Genomic DNA, 19,463 nt, shown 5'->3' with positions numbered 1-19,463 from the left:
AGTGGGAAAGTGATCTAGCTGGAAGCCTGAGGGTTAAAACGGTGGAAGAAATGCCAGCTGGACAAGATTTAAACCTCACAGTGCACGTGCAAGCGTCACCAGGTAACCGTTCTTTACCAAAACTGGTTTTGTAACACTTGATGCACATATGCATATTAACAGCTTTCATTTAACTCATTTTCATAGTTGTGTGCCTGTGCTTATTAGAGAAGTCTGAATAATGGTTCAGTTTTATATGAGCTGCACAGGGGAAATGTTTTTTTTTCCTGTACTTCTTTTTGTATGCTACATCAACTACAAAATGTCTCCAGATTACAGAGACAGTCTTTCAATTTGAAGGAATGAAATGAATAGTTAAAAGATCAATTCATTGCAAACATATACTTAAACCTCTTCTCCTAAAAAAACAACTAACCCACCCAAAACTAGTACAAGCCACCTAAACAAGTATGACTGAAAGATTCAGTATAACCTCTTGACAAATCGTAAGAACTTAGCAAGTGAAACGAGGCTTCCCAACCCTGAACAACATTCACAGTGAACGGACAGTTTTCCAGCACTCCAGACACAAAGAAGCCAATCCAGGTATTACAAGAAGAATGTCTTGGAGCGCAGAGGCTGGTGAAGATCAAAACCAGGATCTGCAACAACACTACGTGGACTCATATTTAGCATAGCAAACACCACAGGCCAAAATAATGAAAAACTATAGAAAAACTGTAATAAATGGCATAATTTCACAAACATCACAGAGTATGAATAACATGAACTAGAAAAATGACAGCAGCACCACATCAAAGAAATTCTTCACAGAAGCTAAGAAGAAAACTGGTTTAAATCAATTGAAGCATATACTAAAGATGAACGCTAGCACACAAGCAAGCAGCAGTGTCACAAGGAATTAAGGAAAAAGAGATAAAGCTAAATGATGAAAAAGGTGAGTTTATCCCTACCTAGAGTAACATGTATGACAAGGATGTTGCTGTGTACCTTGGGACGAAGATTCCCTGACAGTGTTCTTCAGAGCAATTATGTTTTTTGTTAAAAAATACATTAAGCTTTCAGTCTATTCAGCTGTGGATTTACATGCTGGGATCATGAAGCCAACAGCTGAGCATTTCTCTGGGCAAGAGTAACTGTAGTAAGTAGCAAATAAAATATTCTCAATTACATGGGAAAGTCTCACTGAGTTTGATGGCACCTTTGTCTTAAGGATGTTGACATTTACATCAGTAAGTGCTTACAGCACATATACCTGATCCTTCCCAGAAGCAGTATCTGCAGTCTGAATGTTCAGCAGACCTGCACGGAACTTCTTAACATCTACAGTCTGGCCTGAACAGTGACTCTTACTTGTCTGATGAATATCCAGAGCTCCAAAATAAATGCAAACAGTTCAGGTTCTGTCCTGGTACCACCTCCAGGCAGAACAGACATATCTGGAGAACATTAGATTTATGGCAGGTTTTACAGATCCCATCTTGGTCCAAGCACAGCCCTCATTCCTCACACAGTATCAAAGACTTTGCCCAGGAATGCCTCCCTTTCCCCTCACAAAGGCCACTTTCACATCCCTGATTTTCATAGAATCGTAGCATGTTTTGGGCTGGAAGGGCCCTTTAAGATCATTCAGTTCCAGCCCCTTGTCATGGACAGGGACTCCTTCCACTAGATCAGGTTGCTCAAAACCCTGTCCATCCTGGCCTTGAACACTGCCAGGGACTGGGCAGCCACAACTTCATTTTACTCTTCTTCAAAGGGTTTTCTTTCCTGAGTTGCAGGGATTGCGATATCTGAGCTCCTGTCTTCGAAGGCAGGGATTTCTGGCTGTACTTCATACAATTCATGTTTGGTTATATCACATACAGTGTTTTGCAATGAGAAGGAACCCGTTTCAAGCAATACCTATGGACAAACTGTGGACCTGGCCATCACCTCATTACATGCAAGTACTTGATGCGCATGAAGATCTGTAGGTAGCAAATGGAGCATAATGGGCTGAGTGGTGGTGGGAAGGAAATGCCAGTGATTCATTCCAGTAGCAAAGCTGTATGTATTACCTTAGACATAGCACAGACATTCCTCATTAGCTTGATACCAGTGTATTCCATACCATAACCAGTTTCACATTTTAACCAAATACACAAATATTAGGGAACACACACACACACAAACCAATTTACTACCACAAGCATTATGTGGGCTTTTAAAGGCTGGAAAACAAATTGAAAACATGAAGACATGTAAGGCCATGAGTTACCCTTTTTTCCTTTAAGAGTTCTCTTTGTTTACATTTTTTGATTCGTTGGGGCCTCTGTATATTTTTATAAATGTATTTAGGAAAATGAATTTCTTTTGTACAACACTATGTTGTAACTAACTACTACCTCCTGGGTAATCTGAAATAGGCAAGCAATTTTTGGAAGAAACTGCATAAATGCACAGTAGAATTTCAAGATAAAAAAGCAGTATCAGACAGTGAATTATCACATCTGCATTTTCAATACATGATTTCTCTCACTTCATCCTCCTCAAGTTCTTTATTTCCCTCATGCATGCATCAAAATGTATTATTATTGCTGTATCAATCATTTTGGAGTAGTTTTTTTCTCAGAGCAAATTGAACAATGTCTTTTGTTACAAAGCAATGTAAGATTAGTTTCTGAAAATTACTTTTGCAAGGCATTTGAAGTTAATGGTGAAGTGCACATGAACTGTCCAACAAAGCTCACTCTGGCCCAATCACTGATGTTTGCATCCTCTTCACTTATCCAAGCAGAGGCTGGCAGGTTTCCACCTGGAGATGTCGTCCAGCTACAGCCATGTTGGTGGGATAAGCACCACTAACTGAGGGCACATGGACACACACCAGTCCTCATTGCCCAGATCTCTTTTTTTTGCCTTACACCTACCCTCACTCACTGCAAGCATGCAGTCTGGAGCAGGAACCCAAGCAAAATCTCCATAAACTAGTTCTCTACAAACTAGTTCAACTACCAGGAGCAGAATAATAGCACGAATGCTAAGCTCCAGATAGCTTAGTTTACCATAGTTTTAAGTTATCTTAGAGATGAACAGTGTACATACTGCTTCAAGCCACCTCCACCTGCTTCCATGGAAGCATGGAAGATTACATGGTTTCCAAGAACATAAGGAAAAATAAGTTCATTGGACTTGACTTAACCACCAAGTTCTTTAAGGGTGAATACATATATAATGAAAGGACAAAGATAGCTGGCTGTCTTATAGATTTATAGCAACATATGTGCTTGACACATCAAATACACAGTTTACTGGTATATGCTAACACATTCTGGGACTAGTTTCAGCAGACATGCATACAACACAGTTATAAATTACTGCACTGTTAAACACTGTGAAGCTGAAGTTATCCAGTACAGCTTATAAAGGGTAAGTACTGTAAGTACTGACAGTACTGTAAGACCTGCATTTTGCTCTTCACAAAGACTCTCTGGAATTCAGTTTATAAATGCAGTTCTATAAAACAGGTCAAGTATCTGAGTTTGCAGGAGACCTGAGCAGTTTGTGCAGGAAGCTATACCAAACCTAAGCTAAGTATAAAAGAAAAAAGTTCTCCAAGTAGTAATTCTGTATGGATGTTTCTTAATTCAGCCTCCTGAATCCCAGCTACAGCACGTTCTACTAGAATTGCAAATACGGGCTGGGGTGAACAAACATGCTTTGGTAAACAAGTGCTCTGGCACACAGTGCTATGTAGGTGGGGTCTACCCAGAACACTGGGAGTTCTTCCTCAAATTGTAGAGATGAGCACCATATTTACCCAGAACACTGGGAGTTCTTCCTCAAATTGTAGAGATGAGCACCATATTTGCATTTTCAAGCTATATACTGGTATTCTACTTAAATGAAACTAAACAGTGGTGTTAGTTTGAGATGAGTGTGTGTCCCCTCACAAAAGGATCACAGCCTTCTTCCAAAACATCAGCATTTTAAAGGCTGCCTAAAATCTACAGAATTGACTAGTGTTTGGTCATCTTAATACTTGTTACAAACTGTGTATGTCAAAAGACGCATGCATCCACCAGAGCACTGTTACACACGAACTCAGAGAAGAAGACAGGTAGCAACAATTGAAAAAACACGCTACCAAAGCAAGAAGCTGTATCTCATGATCAAAAAAATGACAAGAGATTGAAGCAAAGTGTTGTAAGAGTCTTTTATTTGCTGTCCTTACTTTGTTTACTTATCTAGCTGTTTCCTCATGTTTGCCAGATGCCCAACCTACTCTTGTTCCATTGAGAAGACATATTTCCATCTACCAACTACAGAGCCTGTTTTCTTTTTGTTCTCCAAGCACAAATACTTTCATTTTCGGTCCTGGGAGCTGTGAGTCAGTGCTTTTAAGTGTTTATGTGGGTCTGAACTATTAAGTGGGTTTCAACAATAGATTTATATAGAGATACATCAGCAATACATAATTTTTTGTACTATGGCAATTAGCAGAAGCCAGTTAATAAAATATTGTAAACCTGAATAAGAAGCATAAACAACAATTAAATAAATCCATCTAATCTCTGTATTAACTCAGGACCAGTGTTCCATTATGCAGTCTTAAGAAAGAACATAGCAGTATTTAATATCTCAGGTCAGCAGTTTTTTGATGTTAGCTATTATGCTGCTGGGGGGTTAAGGACCACTGGGAACAAGGAAAGATATTGTATGTTACAGCATGGAACATGAATACTAAGTAGGAGAAATTATCACAAAATTGTACCTATTGACATTTAGCTTTGATGTACCTACCGCCATTTAAAGGGACAGTAAGAACCAGATTATTTAAAAGATATGGTATTTTATCGCAGTCTTTGTTCAGATTAGTCAAATGCTCCATGTGAAAATCCAAGCTACTCTGTTTCTTTCTCTAAGGCATGAGAACAAGAATAAATCTTATTCCAACTACAGTTTTCTCCAACAATGCTGTGCAAATTGAAGTCATTTTAGTAGATGACAGCACAACCTTAAGCTTGCATCAGAACACAAAAGACCAAAATGCCAAAGTTTTCTCATCACATGGCAATCTTTGTGTCAACCCGATTCATTAAACGTTTTTATAAATCTTTGTCTTAAGAGAAAACTTTGCTGTAGAAAGAAGATAAAGAATTTTGTAAAGGCATGCGAACTCAAGATGTTGTACATCTCACGAACTGAAGCGCTCAATAAATACACTGTTACTGCATTTACTGCATATGGGAGCTGTGCATTATCTCTACAACGATCAGGAAATTACTAAGTATCAGTATCTGTTTGGATGCAATTCCAGCGGAGGTGAGGATACCCAGACTGCAATATGCACCACACTAACGGATGCTAATAGGAGTGGTGTTGGCAGAGGGTGCTACTATCTTCCACCCTTGGAATAACTGATGAAAATTTTCATTCAGTCTGAAGCAGAGGCCGTGCAAGAGCTCAAAAATCCCCCTCCGTGCCGCACAGGCTCTGTTTCTCCTCAGGTTTGGGATGAATCACTCACAGGTTTCTACACCAAATTGCTTCCGATTCAAATGTGCTGTTCATTTATATAACAGGGGTTGCAGTAACAGCCCTTCAAAATACCCGCTTCAGAAATAATGCTTCATTGTTCACATTTATGTAACTGTGGTTCTCCCAGGCCTACGCTGCTCTTTTTTTTCTTTGTTTGCCACCCATTTATGCCTACCTGCACGCAGCCGTTAGCATGACTGGGAGCCACAGGGAACGCCTGCACTGCTGGTGCAGTCACCTCCCCTGGGAGCCTGGGGTGGCAGGCAGATCATAGGATCATAAAACCATAGAACAGTTTGGGTTGGAAGGGACCTTCAAGCTCATCTAAGTCCAGCCCCCCTGCAGTGAGCAGAGCCACCATCTTCAACCACATCAGGTTGCCCAGAACCACATCCAGCCTTGCCTTGAATGTCTCCAGGGATGGTGCATCCACCACTTCTCTGGGCAACCTGTGCTAGTGTTTTACCACTCTCATTGTAAAGAATTTTTTCCTCACATCCATTCTGAATCTCCCCTCTTTCAGTTTAAAACTATTGCCCCTCATCCTGTCACAACAGGCCCTGCTGAGAAGTCTCTCCCCATATTTCTTACAGCCCCCTTTAGGCACTGGAAGCTGCTCTAAAGTCTCCCCAGGGCCTTCTCCAGGCTGAACAACCCAAACCCTCTCAGCCTTTCCTCATAAGAGAGGTGCTCCATCCCTCTGACTATATTTTGTGGTCCTTCTCTGTACCCGGTCCAACAAATGTCCAGCCAAGGGACCCTCACCATGTACCTCCATTAAAATAAAGTTGGGATAATTACGGATATTTTCATCCTTCACCCATCTGCCTCCACTGATTGATTCAGAAGCATGTATCAAGTCAGAAAATACATTGAATGCTGGTCTGCACAGAGCAACAGCAGAACCCCCATGTTACATGCAAATGTTTGGAAGACCACTTGCCAAGCCCAGTGAGATCAGAGCTCCCAAGGAATATCTGGGTGCATGTGTCAATATGCTCAGTGAATTAGTTTGCTAGAGACAGTCTCCGATTAGGTACAGGATAGGTAGGGCTGCAAATATATTATTAGAATCATAGGAAGTCTTCCTGGGATGGAGATGTTAGTGCAAATGGGAGAAAAGGAGACAGAAGCCTTAAAAAGCATTTTGTTATCAGGACAAACCAGCAAAGCCTTACTTAATTATTATATTAAACCCTAAATAGCATTTTATTTTGGGCACCTCCTCCATCAGCACAGACAGAAGCTTGGAGGCAAACACACTGGAAAGAGTAATAACAGGCAGTAGGCAACAAGGAAAAAATATCTTCCTATTTTTTTATTGCATCATCATTTTTATTTACCTTCACTAGGAGGATAATGTGTGTCTACCATGTTACATCCTGTCTCTCCACTTCCCTGTGCTCTGTAACCCGGCCTCATGGGAGGAAACCCACAGGGTTTCAGCCGTCAAGAGGTGCAGCTCTTTGCTCACAAGCTCTCTTCCTGCTCTCCCAACACTCAAATGCCACTGTCACCCACTCTGTTCTGGATCCTTTTCACGCTATACCTGTGACTTGTCATACCTCACCAGACAGGAATAAACCCCAGTGTAGTGTTCTTTGGAAAAGAGGTTATCTTTATTCATTTTGTGCAAGACAACTAGTGTAATGCATTTGATGGACTTGATGCAGCTTCAAGTGCCTAGTGGCTGCTAATGACCAAGATAACAATGTCAATATAAATACACATAGAGGTAAGTATTATTGCACACACCCCTCTTATCGTGCTCAATTGAGCACACAGTAATCCTTTAAAGTTTCAAAATCCTTCTATTCCTAGCTCTTAAAGACCCTGCTCAGGAACAACTTTTGCTTAACAACTGGCAGAAATAAATCCGTGGTTGGAAGAGTCTGGATTCAGCATCTGACCTTTGTACAAGTCTTTGCAGCTTGTGGAACAAAGTCCAGACCCACCATGGACAGGCTCAGGTTGCAGACCAGACATGGAGCCAGTGTCAGACTAGATGATCTTTAAGGTCCCTTCCAACCCAAACTGTTCTGCAGCTCTGTAAATCTGAAGGCCTTTATTTTCGAAATTGATGTTTCCCACTGCGGCATGTGCATCATGACAGACAACGTAGGAGCACTGCAAGAACAAGCCATTGCACTAACAGGGATAATCAGTTTAAATGACAAAGGCATTAAAAAACACCTAGCAGCACCAGGGTTGTTTGGTTGGCATCTCAAATCTACATATCAAACAGCTAGCAACTTGGAAATACACCAGAAAAGCCTGAAATGGGAATCTAACAACACGCGGTATCTTGATAGCCACATGGTATAAAGAACAAAGGCTCACAAATTGACACGAAACTCTGTTGCTGTTTAGACTCTCACTTATTTCAGTATTAGCAAAATTTTAATTAATTTGAAAATTATAAATAATGTAATAAAAATAATTGTATTTTGAAATTAGCGAATTAATTTTTATCAAATTAATTTAAGTAACAGAAGGCAGCAGACCCTTTAGATTTCTTTCTAGACAAATAAATGGAAAACAAGCAGTTCAAAAGACAAGTTGGATAACCTCATGAAATGGGAGGAGAGGGAATTCATAAATGTAATGGAAGACAAATGTGAACGCGCTCAGGTAGAAAAGAAACCTCACAAGAGACACTACTGAGAGATAGGAAAGCAGCGGGAGTTTCTCCAGAAAACAACACAGCAGGATAATCTGTCCTTGCGCCTTCTAAAAACAAACAGCAGAAGTTGTAGCACAAGATTTGTCAGGACAGACAGAATGTGAGAACATGGTCAAACTGCTGGCAATAAGTATCAAGCCTGCTTAAATACATAGGTATGAGAATCAGCATGGTTAAGATAGAATTATAATGCAAATTAAAAAAAAATTACTAGCAACAACAACAAAAAAATCCTTATTATCAATAAGTTTATAGCTTAAGAGCAAGAAAAACCTTGCTGTCCTAGTCAATACAGAGAAACTGATGAGAGATGACATCCAGGCGGCTACCATGTCTGGGACATCAGTCTTCACTAAGAGTGTCAGATTAAAGCAGCAAGTAGCATAAATAATAGCCATGACAGGTAAGAACTCAGGGGGAAGAGAGGCAGAGAGGAAGCATGTGAATGAAAATGTGTGCACGTGTGCATGATGGAAAAATCCCAAGCAAGTAAACAAGACAAAGTGACCGAATGAGTCAATGAGTTTAACTTCAGACTCCTGGAGAAAACAATCCTGAACAAAGTAATTAGCACCTGGAACATAACCTAACTAGCAGCCAAAAGAGATTTGTTAAATCTCATCACTAACTTCCTTTGACAGGCCTTTCAGATAGGTAGGAGAGAAGTCACAGATGTCACATCTTTCCTTAGTAAGGCTTTGAAACCGCCTTGAGATATTTGAACAATCAGACTACAGATGCAGGAAGAATAAGTATTAGTTCAAGATGTGAGAAACAAAGGTTAAATATATCATTGCCAGGACAGAGTAGTGATCTGGAAGGACGGAGTGAAATGTAGCACGTTACATACAAGATACTGCCCGCAGACAGGAAACATCAAATACAAAAGTACAGAGTGGAAACAAGAAAGCAGCAGACAAGAAAGCAGCAGACTACAGCAGGTTGTAAGAGACAAATACCATGCTGTTGTAAGAAAGACAAATGCTGCTATGAGATAGAAGATTTAAAGAAAAAGAAAAGTGTTGGTAGGCAAATCTGGAGTATAATCTGTTTAACTAACAAAAATTTCCTCTACTTTACTCTGTCTTGTATGAACACCTGTGAAAGATGTGGTCCCGCTAGAGAGGCACTCAGGAACGGTAATAAGAATGCAAAGTAGTACAGAAGATGTGACTTACAGGGAGGTGGGATGGACAAGCTAGCTGTAGTATGGGGGTAACTCTTAAAGAGTAGCTGTTACATTGGAAGACTACTACGAAAAGAAGGGAATTGCCTCTTTAGTCAGTTATGGATAGACCAATCCTAATGAGCTTAAAATGAGCACAGAGAGGAAAGCAGGTGATGTTGAGGATGCGGCATCCATACTACTACCGCACATGTTGATGCAGTCTGATTTGTATGGTTTGCTTCAAACAGCTCTAACCTGGTCCTGTGCACTGGACACCCATTCCTAGTTGGTAGGTGTTAAAAGCACTCCTGCAGAACGTCTTCCACTCTGACTTAATCTGAAAGGAATCCAGCTCATGTTCCCCAGTATCACCAGGCAAAGTGAACTCAAATGTGGTGAGGGATGTCCTTCAAAAGCAGGCTCCTCAACTCAACTGTTCAGTCAGACAGACTCACCTCAAGCCAAACCTGAGTAATCCAGGGGCTGACGGTGGCATCCATATGGCAGAGAGCAAGCAGGATGGGTCACAGCTACAGCAGACCAGAACACTGCTTGTCTCAACTCTTAAGATAGATGTAAATACTTTGCAGCAGCGAGCATGACTGGAGGGACAGTATTAAGTGTCCAGATACCAGGCACTGACTCTTTTGAGACAGCATATTGGCCATTTTAACTGACATCTGATGTGACATGGATGTCACTGGTAAGTTTGTGAATAAACTGAAACAAACCATCACGTTTTCATTTAACAACTGCATTTGCTTTAAAATAAATTGATAGTAATCTGTCTTTTCTTCCTTTTCTTTAAATGAGGACCTGTCTAGGGACTTCCTGACTCATATAAATAAAAATAGTGGAACCAAAACAAAGGGCCAAGCACCCAAGCCATCAATCTTTCCCAGCTTCTGAGTCATGGAGCAACAACCAAGACAAAAAAAAAAATCCCAGTTTCTCACAGCCCATTCCTAATTTCTTAACAACATAATTTAATTCCATGATGCCACTTTCTTCTCCTAAAGAAGGGTCAAATTGTGCACATCTGTGTGTGCATGCCTGTTTAGATTCTGAGCTGCAAGGCCATCGTGTTCCTGCACTGAGGCACTCACTGCACTGAGGTTCCTGCATCATGAGGCACTGCTCTGTAGCTTCGTAAGTATTTGGCACCTTTGGATTCCTTGGTAAGGACTGTTTTGTTTCTTACTCTGTGCACACCATGCATCCAGCATGGTTCCCCAAATAGTTATCTGGGTTCTGACTGGGTGGTTGAAGGTAAAATTTCTTTCAGGTCACTTCAAGTGATGCTCTTATGTAAAACAGCAAACTGATTCTTGCACATATTGACAAGTTTACAGTTTCATTTCTGTCAGTGTTGTGAAATTCCTCTTTCCAGCTCTATTTTAATTCTTTATAAACGAACACACATGAAACATGAGAAGAAACCCATAAACAATCTCAACTAATACCAACAAATACAATTAAAATGTTTGCACAGAAATTCTGGATCTCTCTCAACACGAGAGAAGCTACAGAGTTCTGGTTCTGTTCCCAGGTAATTAATCAATGGGAGAACAGCTAAGGGCATCAAACATAAGAGTTATTTTATCTGAGGATCCTAGCCAGCTTGCATTACAGAGCTATGCTGTCAAGACAGGCTTTATTTACACATTCTGGTGAAGTACTCCACAAGTCTAACATTTTATGGCAGTTTATATATTTCTAATAGCCTCTGCCAATTCACATAAAGTGTGCTTAAACACCCAGATGTTATGACCAAAAGCAAATAAATCATGAATTTGAAGTTTGTCTGAATTAGTGAGGTCAAGTCAAGCTTCTAGGCTAAATTTACATTGCCTTGGATGTGTCAATTAACATCCAAGCAGCATAACTTACTTTTAATCATCTTGGATGGTAGATGAACTCTTTCCTTGTCAGTCTGCCTTCTGATTCTAATTGGGTATAAAACTAATGTAAATATTTTCTTCTTTCTCACCCTTTCTTCCCAAGGCTTTTTATAAACAAGTGAGGTATTGTTTAGCTGCTATGCGCTATACCCCTCACACCCCAAACCAAACCAGAGAAGTATGTGTTCAGATTGCTTACAGAGCACTCAAGGTTTTATACATCTTTTGATCACACACTGCCGAACAACTTGAATACCTCCACACAAACTGATCAGGGCAACTTACAGCATCTTTTTAGCTTTGCTTGTCATAATCTGTATAAGGAGAGAAAAGTAGGATTGGAAACTTTGGCAAATGAACCTAAACAGATTTGCTCAGCGGTCACCGAGCCTCTGGTCAACAGTTCTGTGCTGTTCAAAGCCCAAGTACAAGTGCATCACTGTTCTCTCTTTTAAATGTAGAATAATTCTAGGATTCATGGCAATTCCAGCTTGAACTCAGCTCTAAAGAACCCCTTTGTTTTCATATAAATCAGTGCCTGGTTTTAGATAATTCTATAAAGAATCCTATTCATCCACCACATAACGTATTTGTTAACATGAAAAGAGACCGAAGAGCCAGCCAACCTCCAAAAAATTCTGAAGAAAAGTGAAGTTAAACCAATCTATCTAGCATATGCCATCAGAGTTACATATAATGTGTGTAGACACATACACAAGATGTAAAACCTCATTTGAAACAGCAGTTTGTCCTTGATACAAACACTTCACACTAAGGCAATTGACAATTTTGGAGTACAGTAGCCATACTCTGCTATTCTTTTACCAAGGGCTCATTTGGGAGGGTGAAATTCAGATATTTTAATATTAAAATGCTGCTTGACTATTTCCATGCTAGTCTGAAAATCCAGAACCCCTTGTAAGAACAACTGATCAACCCAAATTAGTTCTTTACAAGATATTTACTGTGAGTACTATATTACATGAACACCATTAGATTCATTACTTAAATGAAACAGCAAGGCCTATTATTTGGGGGAGAAAAAAAAAAGAGGAGGCACATTGGATTCTAGACTGTCAGCATCTACTCTGACTCTAGATAACCCCCTTCTGTCTCACTTCTTACTGCTCACAAAACATCTATATATTGTTTAATGCTATTTGCTCTTTTTACTTACCTCTTATGAAAACACAGCCTTTTAATGTTATTTATTTTCTGTAATATAGTCAAGATGCACCGTTACTACTGCAGCAAGGAAGAAGTTCTCTGATGCATTTGTCTTCAGGCATTTGACAGTCTGGGTACTTTTGCCAGGTAGCTTTTATTTCTGACTGTTCTAAGCTTTCTCTGTTTTGTGGTTTTTGGCAGCATTCCAAACTCATAGACTTAATGCATCTTGCTTTTGCAAGGTATGGTTAAATCTCATCCAAGGGCAGTACAAAAAGTTATTTTTTTATTCAATTACCTCCTATTCCTCTTCCATGCTCTTCCCAACATTAAACCAAAACACGTACCCTAAACTGGAAATTCCATGGCATTTAAGTAAAACTATTCATTTTCTGCATACTCAGTCCTTACTTATTTACTAAACTTAGGATGAAATGTATTTTAGGGCTTGATAGTGATCCCAGTTCATAAATACCTAACATTAAGATGCCAAGAAGTCTAAACCTAAACTATCATAACCTAAATACACAGTCATTCTGTCAGAGTCCTGCACACTGAGTACATTCCCAGTAAATACAGATGTCCGACATTCCTGCACTGAGCAGAAACTAAAGAGGGCACAGCAGAGGCCAGGGAACAGACAGTCAAGGGCTGTAGCACATGCTCTAGCAGATAAGCCAGAGGCACCTGGACTTGCTTACCCTCGAGAAGACTTCAGGAGCACCTAGCACGAACCTCCCAGTGCCTTTGAGACACTGCACAAGAAGAGGAATCACTATAGGATAACCGACCACAAGGGCAGGTTGCCTGGGGGGCTGCAGAGCCTCAGCCTTTGGAGGTGCTCAAAACCCAGCTAGACAAAGCCCTGAGCAAACCCTGCCTGAACACAGGGTTAACCCTGTTTCAAGCAGGAGGTCACACTTGATACCTCTCAAGGTTCCTTCTAACCAGAATAACTGCATGATTTAAGATGTTTAGCCCTAAGCAGCACTTATATATCTTACCCTAGATGAATCCAGAAACGTCACTGTAATGCAATGTTATATGCAACATCACAGTACAATAATCTTCACAAGTCTTGTGAATACTTACAATTTCTCATTAAAATATCAATTTGAGCAAAGATTAATGATGCAAAGCCCTGAAATAGCTATCAAGATAGTTTCTGAAAAATTAGAACTGTTTCCAACCAGTGCCTTATTTTAACAGCAAACAGAAAAGTTACAAGATCTCCAAAATTGGCACACAGTTTGCATATATTTAGGTATCAGATTTAGCACCCTATATTATACTGACAAATAGAAATGCTTGGGAGTGATTTCAATTCCGGAGATGTTCAGTAAGGACTCAAATACGAAGTATAACTCCATAAGACACTGCAAATCTATTCTGATGCACCTGCCACGTTACCAACATTGAGTCCAGAATGAGAGGAAAAGCCTTCCTTGGTCTGATTTCCAAAGTAGTCTGCAGTTAACAGTACAATAAAAACTTTTATATAGTTCTGTTTCCTCAGTTTTTTTCACAGCAGTGAACAAGAGATGAAGTATCATTGAAGGAAACCTGGCTGCAGCAACTGGAAGAGGTGGCATCAGGAAAGCAGCATGCTGGTGCCTCATAAGCAGATGGAAACATGTCAGTCTTGCTTTGCAGCAGGGGCAAAGGAGCAGAAATTGATGCCCCTTTGGTTTACTCTGAGAGAAACATAACGGTCTGTAAAGTTACACAACTTCTGCAGTGGCAGTGTTTTGCAATAGTACTTGGCAAAGCACTCAGCACGAGCAGCTTGCCAGTCACCCCCAGAGTTTAAACAAGACTGCCAAGAAGTAAGATGTGATATCGCTTTGAATAAAGCAGTTTTGAAATAAGTTTAGACTCCAGTCATGCCTGTCTACATTCCGCCCTCCAACCAGGTGCTTTCCTGCCCTAAAACAAAGAAACACTGTAGTTGCAAAGCATTTCAAATATGAGGGAATAAGGAAGCTCCTTTTAGTCAGATGATGCCTGCAGTATGTCTGAGAGACCAAGTGCAAAGATCACGTGAAGATACAACCTTACTTCTTCCTTCCCTAAAGGCTAGGGAGGCAGACTCTCAACACAGATGTGGGTGAGGGAATGGAGCACAGGCCAGGTCACTAACATCCAGATGTGGGGTACAGATTGGTCACACCACCACCTAAAAACATGCATGACACAAACTCCCAGGCTGGCACCTGCTGCCACGCAGATAAGTCATGAGAGGTGCTAAGGATGGAGAATCCTGCACTGGAAATAGGGCTTTCTGGTAGGAAACACTGGATATTCTGCCCCACTTCAGAGCTTGAACTCCTAAGCCAGGACTACCAACAGCTGCCACCACCTACTCGATTTCAGAGCCCGTTCTTCCCTTGGGCCCAGTTTTCTCCTGGAGCAGCCAGCCAAATGTTGCTCCTCTCTCAAAACATGGGAATTCTCACCTTTGGTAGCAGTCTCAGCAGCAGCAAGCACTAGATCCCAGCCCTCCTCCCAGGGGAACACACAAACTCACGCAACAGTCAGGTTCTGGTGCTTCTTCATGTCAGCTTCAGGCAACCTGCTGCATCCTCCATGAGATGGCCCAGGGTAAACGCAAGGGGAAAAGCATGTCTTCCCAGTTACTTACTTCAGCCTATGCAGCAGCTACAGAGGTAGGGGCAGATTTGGCCTTTAACCCCTTGGGCGCAGGGACCAGCAGCCCAGGTTTCAACTACTAGAACACAGTCTACTCTATAGACAAGCCCCACCACCACCAGCTCTCCAGGAAAGTGAGCACTGGCTCCTCTCCTGGCAGTGTTTCAAAATCAAATCCTATACAGCTGCATTTGGAGACACAGCCGTGTGTGTTTACAGCATGCTTGCTAGGTGCCCTAGTTTCTCCATCTCCTAAGGGCTTTGATCCTCGACTGCAGCAGCTCTAGATAAGGCGCTTAAGAACTTTCTGCTTAAAGAGGGAGATCCAGTGTGTTTAAGACACTTCCAGAGCCAGGCAGAGACTGTGTTAGGTGCTTTGGAAGACCTGGGCGGGGGGAGGGAATAAATTCTGCTTTAGAGTCAGGAATGCAAGCAAGAACCTAATTAACACATATTAGAATGTTCTCACAGTATGCTGAAGGCCTTCAGTTCTACTTTGGAAAGTGTGTTTGCTTTGCAGGTTATTTTAACATATGGACACTACTCAAACTGGAACAAAATAAATCCTTCAATATAAACACTCCAAGTGCTAACTTGAAGTAAAAACAACATATTGCTTTACTACAGCTCAGTTTATATAAATACATAGATTACTTTCGCTAGTTTCTATTCCTTCGGTCTACAGTAAAAACTAATTCACAGCAATGTAAGTCTTCGATGATTTAGGAATGACCAGAAATGGAGTCACAAAACCAATCAATAGTGACTTTTCTTTGGGAAAGTACCCACTCCTTAAAAATAGCATTTTTCCAAGTGACAAATTAGAGAGCCAAAACCAGATATTCATTTACAAGTACAAATATGTATAGGCTGATCTCAATTTACACGCAGAAATGAAGGGTATTTTTGTATAAAATGGCCTCCAGCCGTAGGACAAAACTGCCCTAGTCCTTGCATGCAAATCATAAAACTGAAACCATCTGGAAAATTACATGGGATATAGGCAGGATACCTCAGGAGAGAGCTCATGTGTGGATGTGGCTGAAGGATCACAGCTTATTAGGAGCTTATCTTGTATGGATGGGATGGAAAATAGGATTTGACATACCCTCTTACACACTGATGATTAACATGAACCTGCAATTAGCACGCATAGCATTATAAAATGACAGATTATTTCCATCATAAATCATAGATCCCAGAGGAGACAAGAGTTGCTTTGCATCTGTTTTTATTTGCTAATACCTGTGCATTTTAGTTGATATACTTTATTTTTGTCTCTCAGCATACCCTATTTAAATATCTTGTTGCTGGGTCAAGTCAGCTTTGGAGGCTTGCAGCTACTCCAGCTAGCTAGGCTGAAACAATTCTGCATATTAAAACCGAGCAATCACTATTTTAAACACATGCCATTACAGTCAAATTATCCACCTACTTGTGGATTCACTTTAAATAAGTCAAAAAAATTAACAGAGTAGTAGTTTTAAAGTGCCCACATCTTAAAACTTGAACTACTTGCTCCTTGCAATACATTATTTCATCAGCAGAGTGGGCCAGGACCCACCCAACTTATGTCCCCCATAGGTTCTCTGAAGACCTCTGCTCAATAAGTCTTGGATATGCAGCTTTGTCAGGCTTCTTAGAAATATACCTGTCTTTAGAGGATGAAAATGCAGGCAGCAATAGTAAAAAAAGCAACAACGCCTATCAGTTTCTGATTATCAAATGAAGATCCCCTCAGAATAACATAACCCATGAATTCCAGGTCTTGCAGCACTCGAGATGCAGCCTGTGTATACACCAGTTTGTGTAACTCACCCTCCCCTCAGGAAATGTTTAATCCTCTTTTAAGATAACAATACATATTGAATTTATTAGATTAGCATGAAAGAAATTAAATGCAAGGGATGTCAGCATTTGTTTTGAGTGTCCCTTATAAATGTCAATGCTATTTCAACACTCAGAGCATGTAACAAAGAAGCAGTAGCAGTTACTACAAATACAGAGATCACAAGCTGTTTTCTGCTGCCAACTCATGCATATTCCTCCTCTTCATACACTCCCCAAAATTAAGGGGAAGAGCCTGGCACTATTCAGACAAAAAAAAACCCAAACAAATCAAAGCCAGCTCTACAGGAGCTCGTAAGTCTCAGTAAGGGGAAGCCAAGGGACAATGACCAATGCTCATGCAAAGAACTGAGCCAGAGAGAGACATCGTGCAAATACAGAGTCAGGCAGGTGGGTGTTGTGGGATACTCTGTCAAGCTCCGCTAGTTCTCCCCTAATGCAAATCCTCCAAGTCTGTGACAGGATTTTACCTTCACAGAATCACAGGATCATAGAATGTTTTGTGTTGGAAGGGACCCTAAAGCTCCTCCAGGGACACCTTCCACTAGAGCAGGTTGCTCTAAGTACCATCCAGCCTGGCCTTGAACACTGCCAGCAATGGGGCAGGCACAGCTTCTCTGGACAACCCGTGCCAGTGTCTCACCACCATCACCGTAAGGAATTTCTGCCTCATGTGTAACTCCCTGCAGAAGCTCTGTGCACAAAGCACCGGTACTTTGCAACTCCTGCATGGGAGGAGAAAATGTTATTTTAATTTTCTCCCTGCCTCCAACCTTCTCTCGAAGATGTTTAAAGAGGTAACGAGGCAGTCCCAGCTCTTGCCTCCCTGGCACAGAGACAACTAGAGACTGCAGACCTGAACTGTCTCAACTGCTTTTCCTCTGCGAAATACAAAGCAAAGGGAACCAGAATCTCCCCACCTTTCTAGGGCACGGGGAAGGGGCTCTCTGCAAAAGGGCTCCTTCATCTGCTCTGAGTTCAATGCCACGCCATCCCTTACCTCTTAACCGCCTGCTTCCAGCTGAGCGTTACTGTCCATACAGAATTAAGTGGTGTTAACTGGAGTTTGGTGGTGTCCGTAGCTGCAACCGAGAAATCAAACCCTCCCACGCCCAGCCAGCCGTGCAAAATGAAGCGTAGCACACACACACACAGAGTAATGCAGAAAAACATGAAGGCGAGAGTACTAGCAGGAGCAAGTAACACCGCTGGAGAAGGGAGGGATAGGGGGGAAAAAAGAGAATACGAAATGCGGAATGACTCTGCAACTTCTTTGCTTAAAAAAAAATAAAGAGTATCTAAGTCTGTACCAGCTGAGGAGAAAAGCACAAGTTTCTCCGTGTTTGCTTATCCATCTGCCCCCAGTCCGTGACCGGATCCCTGCAACTGGAGCCGTTCCCCCACATGGATCACTGTTCTGCGTGAACAGTCCCGGTCGCTGCCCGTGTGTCCGTTCCCCCCCCCCCCGCAGAAGGCTAGGGAGGACCACGCTGACCGCACTCCACAGAAACAACCGAGGACACAAGGGAGCCAAACCGGCCGGTGTCCCGCGTCCCGTCCCACCCTGCCGCCGGGAGAGGGGAACCTCCGTGGCCCCGGGCGCCCACTGTACCCCCCGCCGTCTACGAGCGGCCGACGACACCTGCGTCGCCGGGCCCCGCATACCTGCCCACCTCCCTCCCGCCGGCCGGGCCGGGCCGGGCCGAGGGGTGCCTGTCCGTACGTCCCGCCGCCCGTCCGTCCGTCGGGCCTCTTCCTCCTGCGTCCCCTGCCCTCGCTCTGCCGCGTCAGCCGCGCTCCTCCCGCCGCAGCCCCGGTCCTGGCGGCTCCCGCTCTCCGAGGCTCCCCCCGCCCCACCCGCAGCGCAGGCGGGGCCGCTGCCGGTGTGTGAGGGGGTCGGTGTCGCTGTGGGTGTCGCCGCCGGGCCCCGCCGACCAGCGCCCCTCCGGTTAGCAGCGAGCGGCGCCCGCCGCGGGGTCAGGCGGGGACTCGCGGCCGGCGCCGGCCCTGGCCCGCTCCTCTCCGGCCCCGCTCCCTGGAGGGCCCCGGGGCGAGGCAGGGACACAGCCGCGCCTGCTGCTGCGCGGCCCGCGGCTGCCGGAGCACGCTGCGGTACGGGATTCAGGGCCGGATCACCGGCGTGCTCCGACCGCCCGTTGGTCTTACAGGGCTCCCCACGGGCAGCGCATACCGGGGAGCACGGCCGGCGCCTCGGGAGCGGGTCTCGGGGGTGACAGTGCCTGGCAGCAGCGCTGTTCGCAGCTACATTCACAATCCCGGACCACCCCGCCAACTGCAAAGCTGTCGCACCCTGGCACAGAGAGGGGATGCATTTTCGATGCCAGCATTTCATTCGTTTGCCCAGAGAAAACTAATTAATCGGCCTGGGTGGAGGAAAGAGCCGCTGGAGCCGTTAGCTTGGGTGCAGAAGCACCGTCCCCCTTCTGCCTTCTAGGCGTTATTTCGCCTTTTTTCTTCGATAATCAGCGCTCGTTTCTCGCAGCAGGATGTGGTAAAAATAGAG

At 42.9% G+C, this 19,463-nt stretch overlaps 1 protein-coding gene across 1 annotated transcript in view; it reads right to left on the bottom strand.

Annotated features, from left to right (window-relative positions):
* The window catches only part of SGK3 (serum/glucocorticoid regulated kinase family member 3), a 59,193-nt gene extending 40,333 nt beyond the window's left edge, over window positions 1–18,860 (bottom strand). Inside the window, exon 1 of the mRNA XM_061342895.1 lies at window positions 18,605–18,860. The gene's annotated coding sequence lies outside the window, so the exon portion shown is untranslated. The remainder of the gene's footprint in view (window positions 1–18,604) is intronic.
* Between the last annotated feature and the right edge of the window lie 603 nt (window positions 18,861–19,463).

Source organism: Neopsephotus bourkii, unplaced genomic scaffold, assembly GCF_033783945.1.
Source record: "Neopsephotus bourkii isolate Nb327-2 ecotype Australia unplaced genomic scaffold, CSIRO-AGI_Nbou_v1 NB_1820, whole genome shotgun sequence".
NCBI lineage: Eukaryota > Metazoa > Chordata > Aves > Psittaciformes > Psittacidae > Neopsephotus > Neopsephotus bourkii.
This window is presented reverse-complemented; position numbering and strand designations above follow the sequence as displayed.